The 11,734-nt window shown below is 46.2% G+C and overlaps 8 non-coding genes across 8 annotated transcripts; all 8 read right to left on the bottom strand.

Annotated features, from left to right (window-relative positions):
• Positions 1–367: 367 nt before the first annotated feature.
• On the bottom strand, positions 368–558 carry LOC142269522 (U2 spliceosomal RNA). Its single transcript, XR_012734966.1, has one exon. It is a non-coding gene; the product is annotated as a U2 spliceosomal RNA (small nuclear RNA).
• A 1,387-nt stretch (positions 559–1,945) lies between these two features.
• Positions 1,946–2,136, bottom strand: LOC142269521 (U2 spliceosomal RNA). Its single transcript, XR_012734965.1, has one exon. It is a non-coding gene; the product is annotated as a U2 spliceosomal RNA (small nuclear RNA).
• Positions 2,137–3,523: 1,387 nt separating this feature from the next.
• LOC142269520 (U2 spliceosomal RNA) lies at positions 3,524–3,714 on the bottom strand. The gene has a single exon (XR_012734964.1). It is a non-coding gene; the product is annotated as a U2 spliceosomal RNA (small nuclear RNA).
• A 1,387-nt stretch (positions 3,715–5,101) lies between these two features.
• Positions 5,102–5,292, bottom strand: LOC142269519 (U2 spliceosomal RNA). Its single transcript, XR_012734963.1, has one exon. It is a non-coding gene; the product is annotated as a U2 spliceosomal RNA (small nuclear RNA).
• A 1,387-nt stretch (positions 5,293–6,679) lies between these two features.
• On the bottom strand, positions 6,680–6,870 carry LOC142269581 (U2 spliceosomal RNA). Its single transcript, XR_012735020.1, has one exon. It is a non-coding gene; the product is annotated as a U2 spliceosomal RNA (small nuclear RNA).
• Positions 6,871–8,257: 1,387 nt separating this feature from the next.
• On the bottom strand, positions 8,258–8,448 carry LOC142269580 (U2 spliceosomal RNA). The gene has a single exon (XR_012735019.1). It is a non-coding gene; the product is annotated as a U2 spliceosomal RNA (small nuclear RNA).
• Positions 8,449–9,835: 1,387 nt separating this feature from the next.
• On the bottom strand, positions 9,836–10,026 carry LOC142269579 (U2 spliceosomal RNA). Its single transcript, XR_012735018.1, has one exon. It is a non-coding gene; the product is annotated as a U2 spliceosomal RNA (small nuclear RNA).
• A 1,387-nt stretch (positions 10,027–11,413) lies between these two features.
• On the bottom strand, positions 11,414–11,604 carry LOC142269578 (U2 spliceosomal RNA). Its single transcript, XR_012735017.1, has one exon. It is a non-coding gene; the product is annotated as a U2 spliceosomal RNA (small nuclear RNA).
• Between the last annotated feature and the right edge of the window lie 130 nt (positions 11,605–11,734).

The raw sequence follows: 11,734 nt of genomic DNA, 5'->3' as shown, positions 1-11,734 counted from the left end.
GTGGAAGCGGAGAGATCGCACCAGATGCCAATTCTAGATGTTATCACACCTGTGGTCACTGCAGCAGCAGGTGAATCCACTTTGTCCAAAAGGGATCTATTCCATTCAATTGCAAATGATCTAGATAAGACAGAGAACTGCAGCACGGGGACATAGCCGAGTTGGTCAGGTTGAGTGGTGATGAGTTTGCTATTTGGATGAATAAAGAAAGTCAAAAGTGTGAAAGATAAAAAACAAAAGGAGGAAGTGTGAAAAGTGAATGGGCCAAATTGAGGTGCATATGAAGACGTATGCTTTCTTCCAATTCATTAAATCGGGCTAATATGAATCAGGTGAATTGAGTTCTGCTTTTGGAAACTGGGTTAAGAAGGGGTGCACCGTTCCTGGAGGTACTGCAATACCAGGTCAATGCGTGGAGTGGACAGAGCAAGCTCTTTTTCCATCTCCCTGTTCTAAAAATCCATTTAATATATGGTCCCCAGATAGGGGACGTATCAGATATTAAACTGATAAGAACAGATACTACACTTGATCTTAGCCAAAAGGCCGAGAAGCGATAACCAGAATTGGTTTGGGCCTCGAGTGGCACCCTGGCCTATGCCGGACACATCTTAGGGAGAGAGAGCGAGAGGGAGACAAACCCACGCCTACACAAGACATTTTGTCACCCAAGCCAACCCTTGAAAAGGCTGCTTTGCAGAGCCAAAACAAGAAGAATGGTGCGTTTTGCAGCCGCCGCCCACTGCAATGAATCTGAATAACTCCTCCTTTAGGGCGCAAGCAACTCCCCTCCCCCTTGCAGTCTTTCCAATTCACGATACAAAAAGACGGACAGGACAGGTTGCCTGACTTTCCGTCACTGCCACCCTTTGCCATCCTTACCCGTAGAAAGCCCTTTCATCATCCCCAAACCCTAATCTTTTCCCTTTCCTTCCCAGCCCCCAAACCCTGCCCTCTGTACCTTTCTCACCACCCGCTTCCCTTCTCCTGTCATCCCCCTACCACCCGGGAAAAAAAGAGATTGCCCCCTCCTTCCACTAGCCCACCCTCCCACCCAAAGAACAACTTCTTCTGCGCAGCTTGTTTTCTAGGCAGCAGCGCTATTGTGATGTCATCGGGGGGCATTGTGACAAGCCGCCAGTGTTCCGTCTCTTCATGTTGTGCACAGTTCAAACGGAAAATACATCAACAGGCAGACTACAGAAAAGCTTACTATCAAAGGTTAGAGGGGGGCTTTCTCAGAGGGCTTTTTACAGTTTTTCTATTCCCAATTAGCCGTTTAAGTGTACTTATTGAAAGTAGTAATTCTTTCATAGGCCGCCCTTTCTTAGTATTTGACGTTCCTTATATTGCGGTATGAGGCTTCGCAGTAGGTTGCAAACATTCATCACCCATGACTGTCCCCAATTGAGCTCAGAAGCTCAATGTCTATCATGACCTCTCTTTTAGAATGTCCAAGAGCAAGCAAACTATTCCTCCAGGAGAGGGCGCCAACAGACTACTAAAGAGATCATCATTACTCAAAGAAAACCCCAAAAACCAATGCATGATAGGAATAAACAGGTAACTTTCTTTGGAGTGGAAGCGGAGAGATCGCACCAGATGCCAATTCTAGATGTTATCACACCTGTGGTCACTGCAGCAGCAGGTGAATCCACTTTGTCCAAAAGGGATCTATTCCATTCAATTGCAAATGATCTAGATAAGACAGAGAACTGCAGCACGGGGACATAGCCGAGTTGGTCAGGTTGAGTGGTGATGAGTTTGCTATTTGGATGAATAAAGAAAGTCAAAAGTGTGAAAGATAAAAAACAAAAGGAGGAAGTGTGAAAAGTGAATGGGCCAAATTGAGGTGCATATGAAGACGTATGCTTTCTTCCAATTCATTAAATCGGGCTAATATGAATCAGGTGAATTGAGTTCTGCTTTTGGAAACTGGGTTAAGAAGGGGTGCACCGTTCCTGGAGGTACTGCAATACCAGGTCAATGCGTGGAGTGGACAGAGCAAGCTCTTTTTCCATCTCCCTGTTCTAAAAATCCATTTAATATATGGTCCCCAGATAGGGGACGTATCAGATATTAAACTGATAAGAACAGATACTACACTTGATCTTAGCCAAAAGGCCGAGAAGCGATAACCAGAATTGGTTTGGGCCTCGAGTGGCACCCTGGCCTATGCCGGACACATCTTAGGGAGAGAGAGCGAGAGGGAGACAAACCCACGCCTACACAAGACATTTTGTCACCCAAGCCAACCCTTGAAAAGGCTGCTTTGCAGAGCCAAAACAAGAAGAATGGTGCGTTTTGCAGCCGCCGCCCACTGCAATGAATCTGAATAACTCCTCCTTTAGGGCGCAAGCAACTCCCCTCCCCCTTGCAGTCTTTCCAATTCACGATACAAAAAGACGGACAGGACAGGTTGCCTGACTTTCCGTCACTGCCACCCTTTGCCATCCTTACCCGTAGAAAGCCCTTTCATCATCCCCAAACCCTAATCTTTTCCCTTTCCTTCCCAGCCCCCAAACCCTGCCCTCTGTACCTTTCTCACCACCCGCTTCCCTTCTCCTGTCATCCCCCTACCACCCGGGAAAAAAAGAGATTGCCCCCTCCTTCCACTAGCCCACCCTCCCACCCAAAGAACAACTTCTTCTGCGCAGCTTGTTTTCTAGGCAGCAGCGCTATTGTGATGTCATCGGGGGGCATTGTGACAAGCCGCCAGTGTTCCGTCTCTTCATGTTGTGCACAGTTCAAACGGAAAATACATCAACAGGCAGACTACAGAAAAGCTTACTATCAAAGGTTAGAGGGGGGCTTTCTCAGAGGGCTTTTTACAGTTTTTCTATTCCCAATTAGCCGTTTAAGTGTACTTATTGAAAGTAGTAATTCTTTCATAGGCCGCCCTTTCTTAGTATTTGACGTTCCTTATATTGCGGTATGAGGCTTCGCAGTAGGTTGCAAACATTCATCACCCATGACTGTCCCCAATTGAGCTCAGAAGCTCAATGTCTATCATGACCTCTCTTTTAGAATGTCCAAGAGCAAGCAAACTATTCCTCCAGGAGAGGGCGCCAACAGACTACTAAAGAGATCATCATTACTCAAAGAAAACCCCAAAAACCAATGCATGATAGGAATAAACAGGTAACTTTCTTTGGAGTAGAAGCGGAGAGATCGCACCAGATGCCAATTCTAGATGTTATCACACCTGTGGTCACTGCAGCAGCAGGTGAATCCACTTTGTCCAAAAGGGATCTATTCCATTCAATTGCAAATGATCTAGATAAGACAGAGAACTGCAGCACGGGGACATAGCCGAGTTGGTCAGGTTGAGTGGTGATGAGTTTGCTATTTGGATGAATAAAGAAAGTCAAAAGTGTGAAAGATAAAAAACAAAAGGAGGAAGTGTGAAAAGTGAATGGGCCAAATTGAGGTGCATATGAAGACGTATGCTTTCTTCCAATTCATTAAATCGGGCTAATATGAATCAGGTGAATTGAGTTCTGCTTTTGGAAACTGGGTTAAGAAGGGGTGCACCGTTCCTGGAGGTACTGCAATACCAGGTCAATGCGTGGAGTGGACAGAGCAAGCTCTTTTTCCATCTCCCTGTTCTAAAAATCCATTTAATATATGGTCCCCAGATAGGGGACGTATCAGATATTAAACTGATAAGAACAGATACTACACTTGATCTTAGCCAAAAGGCCGAGAAGCGATAACCAGAATTGGTTTGGGCCTCGAGTGGCACCCTGGCCTATGCCGGACACATCTTAGGGAGAGAGAGCGAGAGGGAGACAAACCCACGCCTACACAAGACATTTTGTCACCCAAGCCAACCCTTGAAAAGGCTGCTTTGCAGAGCCAAAACAAGAAGAATGGTGCGTTTTGCAGCCGCCGCCCACTGCAATGAATCTGAATAACTCCTCCTTTAGGGCGCAAGCAACTCCCCTCCCCCTTGCAGTCTTTCCAATTCACGATACAAAAAGACGGACAGGACAGGTTGCCTGACTTTCCGTCACTGCCACCCTTTGCCATCCTTACCCGTAGAAAGCCCTTTCATCATCCCCAAACCCTAATCTTTTCCCTTTCCTTCCCAGCCCCCAAACCCTGCCCTCTGTACCTTTCTCACCACCCGCTTCCCTTCTCCTGTCATCCCCCTACCACCCGGGAAAAAAAGAGATTGCCCCCTCCTTCCACTAGCCCACCCTCCCACCCAAAGAACAACTTCTTCTGCGCAGCTTGTTTTCTAGGCAGCAGCGCTATTGTGATGTCATCGGGGGGCATTGTGACAAGCCGCCAGTGTTCCGTCTCTTCATGTTGTGCACAGTTCAAACGGAAAATACATCAACAGGCAGACTACAGAAAAGCTTACTATCAAAGGTTAGAGGGGGGCTTTCTCAGAGGGCTTTTTACAGTTTTTCTATTCCCAATTAGCCGTTTAAGTGTACTTATTGAAAGTAGTAATTCTTTCATAGGCCGCCCTTTCTTAGTATTTGACGTTCCTTATATTGCGGTATGAGGCTTCGCAGTAGGTTGCAAACATTCATCACCCATGACTGTCCCCAATTGAGCTCAGAAGCTCAATGTCTATCATGACCTCTCTTTTAGAATGTCCAAGAGCAAGCAAACTATTCCTCCAGGAGAGGGCGCCAACAGACTACTAAAGAGATCATCATTACTCAAAGAAAACCCCAAAAACCAATGCATGATAGGAATAAACAGGTAACTTTCTTTGGAGTGGAAGCGGAGAGATCGCACCAGATGCCAATTCTAGATGTTATCACACCTGTGGTCACTGCAGCAGCAGGTGAATCCACTTTGTCCAAAAGGGATCTATTCCATTCAATTGCAAATGATCTAGATAAGACAGAGAACTGCAGCACGGGGACATAGCCGAGTTGGTCAGGTTGAGTGGTGATGAGTTTGCTATTTGGATGAATAAAGAAAGTCAAAAGTGTGAAAGATAAAAAACAAAAGGAGGAAGTGTGAAAAGTGAATGGGCCAAATTGAGGTGCATATGAAGACGTATGCTTTCTTCCAATTCATTAAATCGGGCTAATATGAATCAGGTGAATTGAGTTCTGCTTTTGGAAACTGGGTTAAGAAGGGGTGCACCGTTCCTGGAGGTACTGCAATACCAGGTCAATGCGTGGAGTGGACAGAGCAAGCTCTTTTTCCATCTCCCTGTTCTAAAAATCCATTTAATATATGGTCCCCAGATAGGGGACGTATCAGATATTAAACTGATAAGAACAGATACTACACTTGATCTTAGCCAAAAGGCCGAGAAGCGATAACCAGAATTGGTTTGGGCCTCGAGTGGCACCCTGGCCTATGCCGGACACATCTTAGGGAGAGAGAGCGAGAGGGAGACAAACCCACGCCTACACAAGACATTTTGTCACCCAAGCCAACCCTTGAAAAGGCTGCTTTGCAGAGCCAAAACAAGAAGAATGGTGCGTTTTGCAGCCGCCGCCCACTGCAATGAATCTGAATAACTCCTCCTTTAGGGCGCAAGCAACTCCCCTCCCCCTTGCAGTCTTTCCAATTCACGATACAAAAAGACGGACAGGACAGGTTGCCTGACTTTCCGTCACTGCCACCCTTTGCCATCCTTACCCGTAGAAAGCCCTTTCATCATCCCCAAACCCTAATCTTTTCCCTTTCCTTCCCAGCCCCCAAACCCTGCCCTCTGTACCTTTCTCACCACCCGCTTCCCTTCTCCTGTCATCCCCCTACCACCCGGGAAAAAAAGAGATTGCCCCCTCCTTCCACTAGCCCACCCTCCCACCCAAAGAACAACTTCTTCTGCGCAGCTTGTTTTCTAGGCAGCAGCGCTATTGTGATGTCATCGGGGGGCATTGTGACAAGCCGCCAGTGTTCCGTCTCTTCATGTTGTGCACAGTTCAAACGGAAAATACATCAACAGGCAGACTACAGAAAAGCTTACTATCAAAGGTTAGAGGGGGGCTTTCTCAGAGGGCTTTTTACAGTTTTTCTATTCCCAATTAGCCGTTTAAGTGTACTTATTGAAAGTAGTAATTCTTTCATAGGCCGCCCTTTCTTAGTATTTGACGTTCCTTATATTGCGGTATGAGGATTCGCAGTAGGTTGCAAACATTCATCACCCATGACTGTCCCCAATTGAGCTCAGAAGCTCAATGTCTATCATGACCTCTCTTTTAGAATGTCCAAGAGCAAGCAAACTATTCCTCCAGGAGAGGGCGCCAACAGACTACTAAAGAGATCATCATTACTCAAAGAAAACCCCAAAAACCAATGCATGATAGGAATAAACAGGTAACTTTCTTTGGAGTGGAAGCGGAGAGATCGCACCAGATGCCAATTCTAGATGTTATCACACCTGTGGTCACTGCAGCAGCAGGTGAATCCACTTTGTCCAAAAGGGATCTATTCCATTCAATTGCAAATGATCTAGATAAGACAGAGAACTGCAGCACGGGGACATAGCCGAGTTGGTCAGGTTGAGTGGTGATGAGTTTGCTATTTGGATGAATAAAGAAAGTCAAAAGTGTGAAAGATAAAAAACAAAAGGAGGAAGTGTGAAAAGTGAATGGGCCAAATTGAGGTGCATATGAAGACGTATGCTTTCTTCCAATTCATTAAATCGGGCTAATATGAATCAGGTGAATTGAGTTCTGCTTTTGGAAACTGGGTTAAGAAGGGGTGCACCGTTCCTGGAGGTACTGCAATACCAGGTCAATGCGTGGAGTGGACAGAGCAAGCTCTTTTTCCATCTCCCTGTTCTAAAAATCCATTTAATATATGGTCCCCAGATAGGGGACGTATCAGATATTAAACTGATAAGAACAGATACTACACTTGATCTTAGCCAAAAGGCCGAGAAGCGATAACCAGAATTGGTTTGGGCCTCGAGTGGCACCCTGGCCTATGCCGGACACATCTTAGGGAGAGAGAGCGAGAGGGAGACAAACCCACGCCTACACAAGACATTTTGTCACCCAAGCCAACCCTTGAAAAGGCTGCTTTGCAGAGCCAAAACAAGAAGAATGGTGCGTTTTGCAGCCGCCGCCCACTGCAATGAATCTGAATAACTCCTCCTTTAGGGCGCAAGCAACTCCCCTCCCCCTTGCAGTCTTTCCAATTCACGATACAAAAAGACGGACAGGACAGGTTGCCTGACTTTCCGTCACTGCCACCCTTTGCCATCCTTACCCGTAGAAAGCCCTTTCATCATCCCCAAACCCTAATCTTTTCCCTTTCCTTCCCAGCCCCCAAACCCTGCCCTCTGTACCTTTCTCACCACCCGCTTCCCTTCTCCTGTCATCCCCCTACCACCCGGGAAAAAAAGAGATTGCCCCCTCCTTCCACTAGCCCACCCTCCCACCCAAAGAACAACTTCTTCTGCGCAGCTTGTTTTCTAGGCAGCAGCGCTATTGTGATGTCATCGGGGGGCATTGTGACAAGCCGCCAGTGTTCCGTCTCTTCATGTTGTGCACAGTTCAAACGGAAAATACATCAACAGGCAGACTACAGAAAAGCTTACTATCAAAGGTTAGAGGGGGGCTTTCTCAGAGGGCTTTTTACAGTTTTTCTATTCCCAATTAGCCGTTTAAGTGTACTTATTGAAAGTAGTAATTCTTTCATAGGCCGCCCTTTCTTAGTATTTGACGTTCCTTATATTGCGGTATGAGGCTTCGCAGTAGGTTGCAAACATTCATCACCCATGACTGTCCCCAATTGAGCTCAGAAGCTCAATGTCTATCATGACCTCTCTTTTAGAATGTCCAAGAGCAAGCAAACTATTCCTCCAGGAGAGGGCGCCAACAGACTACTAAAGAGATCATCATTACTCAAAGAAAACCCCAAAAACCAATGCATGATAGGAATAAACAGGTAACTTTCTTTGGAGTGGAAGCGGAGAGATCGCACCAGATGCCAATTCTAGATGTTATCACACCTGTGGTCACTGCAGCAGCAGGTGAATCCACTTTGTCCAAAAGGGATCTATTCCATTCAATTGCAAATGATCTAGATAAGACAGAGAACTGCAGCACGGGGACATAGCCGAGTTGGTCAGGTTGAGTGGTGATGAGTTTGCTATTTGGATGAATAAAGAAAGTCAAAAGTGTGAAAGATAAAAAACAAAAGGAGGAAGTGTGAAAAGTGAATGGGCCAAATTGAGGTGCATATGAAGACGTATGCTTTCTTCCAATTCATTAAATCGGGCTAATATGAATCAGGTGAATTGAGTTCTGCTTTTGGAAACTGGGTTAAGAAGGGGTGCACCGTTCCTGGAGGTACTGCAATACCAGGTCAATGCGTGGAGTGGACAGAGCAAGCTCTTTTTCCATCTCCCTGTTCTAAAAATCCATTTAATATATGGTCCCCAGATAGGGGACGTATCAGATATTAAACTGATAAGAACAGATACTACACTTGATCTTAGCCAAAAGGCCGAGAAGCGATAACCAGAATTGGTTTGGGCCTCGAGTGGCACCCTGGCCTATGCCGGACACATCTTAGGGAGAGAGAGCGAGAGGGAGACAAACCCACGCCTACACAAGACATTTTGTCACCCAAGCCAACCCTTGAAAAGGCTGCTTTGCAGAGCCAAAACAAGAAGAATGGTGCGTTTTGCAGCCGCCGCCCACTGCAATGAATCTGAATAACTCCTCCTTTAGGGCGCAAGCAACTCCCCTCCCCCTTGCAGTCTTTCCAATTCACGATACAAAAAGACGGACAGGACAGGTTGCCTGACTTTCCGTCACTGCCACCCTTTGCCATCCTTACCCGTAGAAAGCCCTTTCATCATCCCCAAACCCTAATCTTTTCCCTTTCCTTCCCAGCCCCCAAACCCTGCCCTCTGTACCTTTCTCACCACCCGCTTCCCTTCTCCTGTCATCCCCCTACCACCCGGGAAAAAAAGAGATTGCCCCCTCCTTCCACTAGCCCACCCTCCCACCCAAAGAACAACTTCTTCTGCGCAGCTTGTTTTCTAGGCAGCAGCGCTATTGTGATGTCATCGGGGGGCATTGTGACAAGCCGCCAGTGTTCCGTCTCTTCATGTTGTGCACAGTTCAAACGGAAAATACATCAACAGGCAGACTACAGAAAAGCTTACTATCAAAGGTTAGAGGGGGGCTTTCTCAGAGGGCTTTTTACAGTTTTTCTATTCCCAATTAGCCGTTTAAGTGTACTTATTGAAAGTAGTAATTCTTTCATAGGCCGCCCTTTCTTAGTATTTGACGTTCCTTATATTGCGGTATGAGGCTTCGCAGTAGGTTGCAAACATTCATCACCCATGACTGTCCCCAATTGAGCTCAGAAGCTCAATGTCTATCATGACCTCTCTTTTAGAATGTCCAAGAGCAAGCAAACTATTCCTCCAGGAGAGGGCGCCAACAGACTACTAAAGAGATCATCATTACTCAAAGAAAACCCCAAAAACCAATGCATGATAGGAATAAACAGGTAACTTTCTTTGGAGTGGAAGCGGAGAGATCGCACCAGATGCCAATTCTAGATGTTATCACACCTGTGGTCACTGCAGCAGCAGGTGAATCCACTTTGTCCAAAAGGGATCTATTCCATTCAATTGCAAATGATCTAGATAAGACAGAGAACTGCAGCACGGGGACATAGCCGAGTTGGTCAGGTTGAGTGGTGATGAGTTTGCTATTTGGATGAATAAAGAAAGTCAAAAGTGTGAAAGATAAAAAACAAAAGGAGGAAGTGTGAAAAGTGAATGGGCCAAATTGAGGTGCATATGAAGACGTATGCTTTCTTCCAATTCATTAAATCGGGCTAATATGAATCAGGTGAATTGAGTTCTGCTTTTGGAAACTGGGTTAAGAAGGGGTGCACCGTTCCTGGAGGTACTGCAATACCAGGTCAATGCGTGGAGTGGACAGAGCAAGCTCTTTTTCCATCTCCCTGTTCTAAAAATCCATTTAATATATGGTCCCCAGATAGGGGACGTATCAGATATTAAACTGATAAGAACAGATACTACACTTGATCTTAGCCAAAAGGCCGAGAAGCGATAACCAGAATTGGTTTGGGCCTCGAGTGGCACCCTGGCCTATGCCGGACACATCTTAGGGAGAGAGAGCGAGAGGGAGACAAACCCACGCCTACACAAGACATTTTGTCACCCAAGCCAACCCTTGAAAAGGCTGCTTTGCAGAGCCAAAACAAGAAGAATGGTGCGTTTTGCAGCCGCCGCCCACTGCAATGAATCTGAATAACTCCTCCTTTAGGGCGCAAGCAACTCCCCTCCCCCTTGCAGTCTTTCCAATTCACGATACAAAAAGACGGACAGGACAGGTTGCCTGACTTTCCGTCACTGCCACCCTTTGCCATCCTTACCCGTAGAAAGCCCTTTCATCATCCCCAAACCCTAATCTTTTCCCTTTCCTTCCCAGCCCCCAAACCCTGCCCTCTGTACCTTTCTCACCACCCGCTTCCCTTCTCCTGTCATCCCCCTACCACCCGGGAAAAAAAGAGATTGCCCCCTCCTTCCACTAGCCCACCCTCCCACCCAAAGAACAACTTCTTCTGCGCAGCTTGTTTTCTAGGCAGCAGCGCTATTGTGATGTCATCGGGGGGCATTGTGACAAGCCGCCAGTGTTCCGTCTCTTCATGTTGTGCACAGTTCAAACGGAAAATACATCAACAGGCAGACTACAGAAAAGCTTACTATCAAAGGTTAGAGGGGGGCTTTCTCAGAGGGCTTTTTACAGTTTTTCTATTCCCAATTAGCCGTTTAAGTGTACTTATTGAAAGTAGTAATTCTTTCATAGGCCGCCCTTTCTTAGTATTTGACGTTCCTTATATTGCGGTATGAGGATTCGCAGTAGGTTGCAAACATTCATCACCCATGACTGTCCCCAATTGAGCTCAGAAGCTCAATGTCTATCATGACCTCTCTTTTAGAATGTCCAAGAGCAAGCAAACTATTCCTCCAGGAGAGGGCGCCAACAGACTACTAAAGAGATCATCATTACTCAAAGAAAACCCCAAAAACCAATGCATGATAGGAATAAACAGGTAACTTTCTTTGGAGTGGAAGCGGAGAGATCGCACCAGATGCCAATTCTAGATGTTATCACACCTGTGGTCACTGCAGCAGCAGGTGAATCCACTTTGTCCAAAAGGGATCTATTCCATTCAATTGCAAATGATCTAGATAAGACAGAGAACTGCAGCACGGGGACATAGCCGAGTTGGTCAGGTTGAGTGGTGATGAGTTTGCTATTTGGATGAATAAAGAAAGTCAAAAGTGTGAAAGATAAAAAACAAAAGGAGGAAGTGTGAAAAGTGAATGGGCCAAATTGAGGTGCATATGAAGACGTATGCTTTCTTCCAATTCATTAAATCGGGCTAATATGAATCAGGTGAATTGAGTTCTGCTTTTGGAAACTGGGTTAAGAAGGGGTGCACCGTTCCTGGAGGTACTGCAATACCAGGTCAATGCGTGGAGTGGACAGAGCAAGCTCTTTTTCCATCTCCCTGTTCTAAAAATCCATTTAATATATGGTCCCCAGATAGGGGACGTATCAGATATTAAACTGATAAGAACAGATACTACACTTGATCTTAGCCAAAAGGCCGAGAAGCGATAACCAGAATTGGTTTGGGCCTCGAGTGGCACCCTGGCCTATGCCGGACACATCTTAGGGAGAGAGAGCGAGAGGGAGACAAACCCACGCCTACACAAGACATTTTGTCACCCAAGCCAACCCTTGAAAAG

Source organism: Anomaloglossus baeobatrachus, unplaced genomic scaffold (genome assembly GCF_048569485.1).
Source record: "Anomaloglossus baeobatrachus isolate aAnoBae1 unplaced genomic scaffold, aAnoBae1.hap1 Scaffold_3214, whole genome shotgun sequence".
Taxonomy (NCBI): domain Eukaryota; kingdom Metazoa; phylum Chordata; class Amphibia; order Anura; family Aromobatidae; genus Anomaloglossus; species Anomaloglossus baeobatrachus.
Note: the sequence above shows the minus strand (reverse complement) of the source record. Positions and strands in the feature narration are given on the sequence as shown.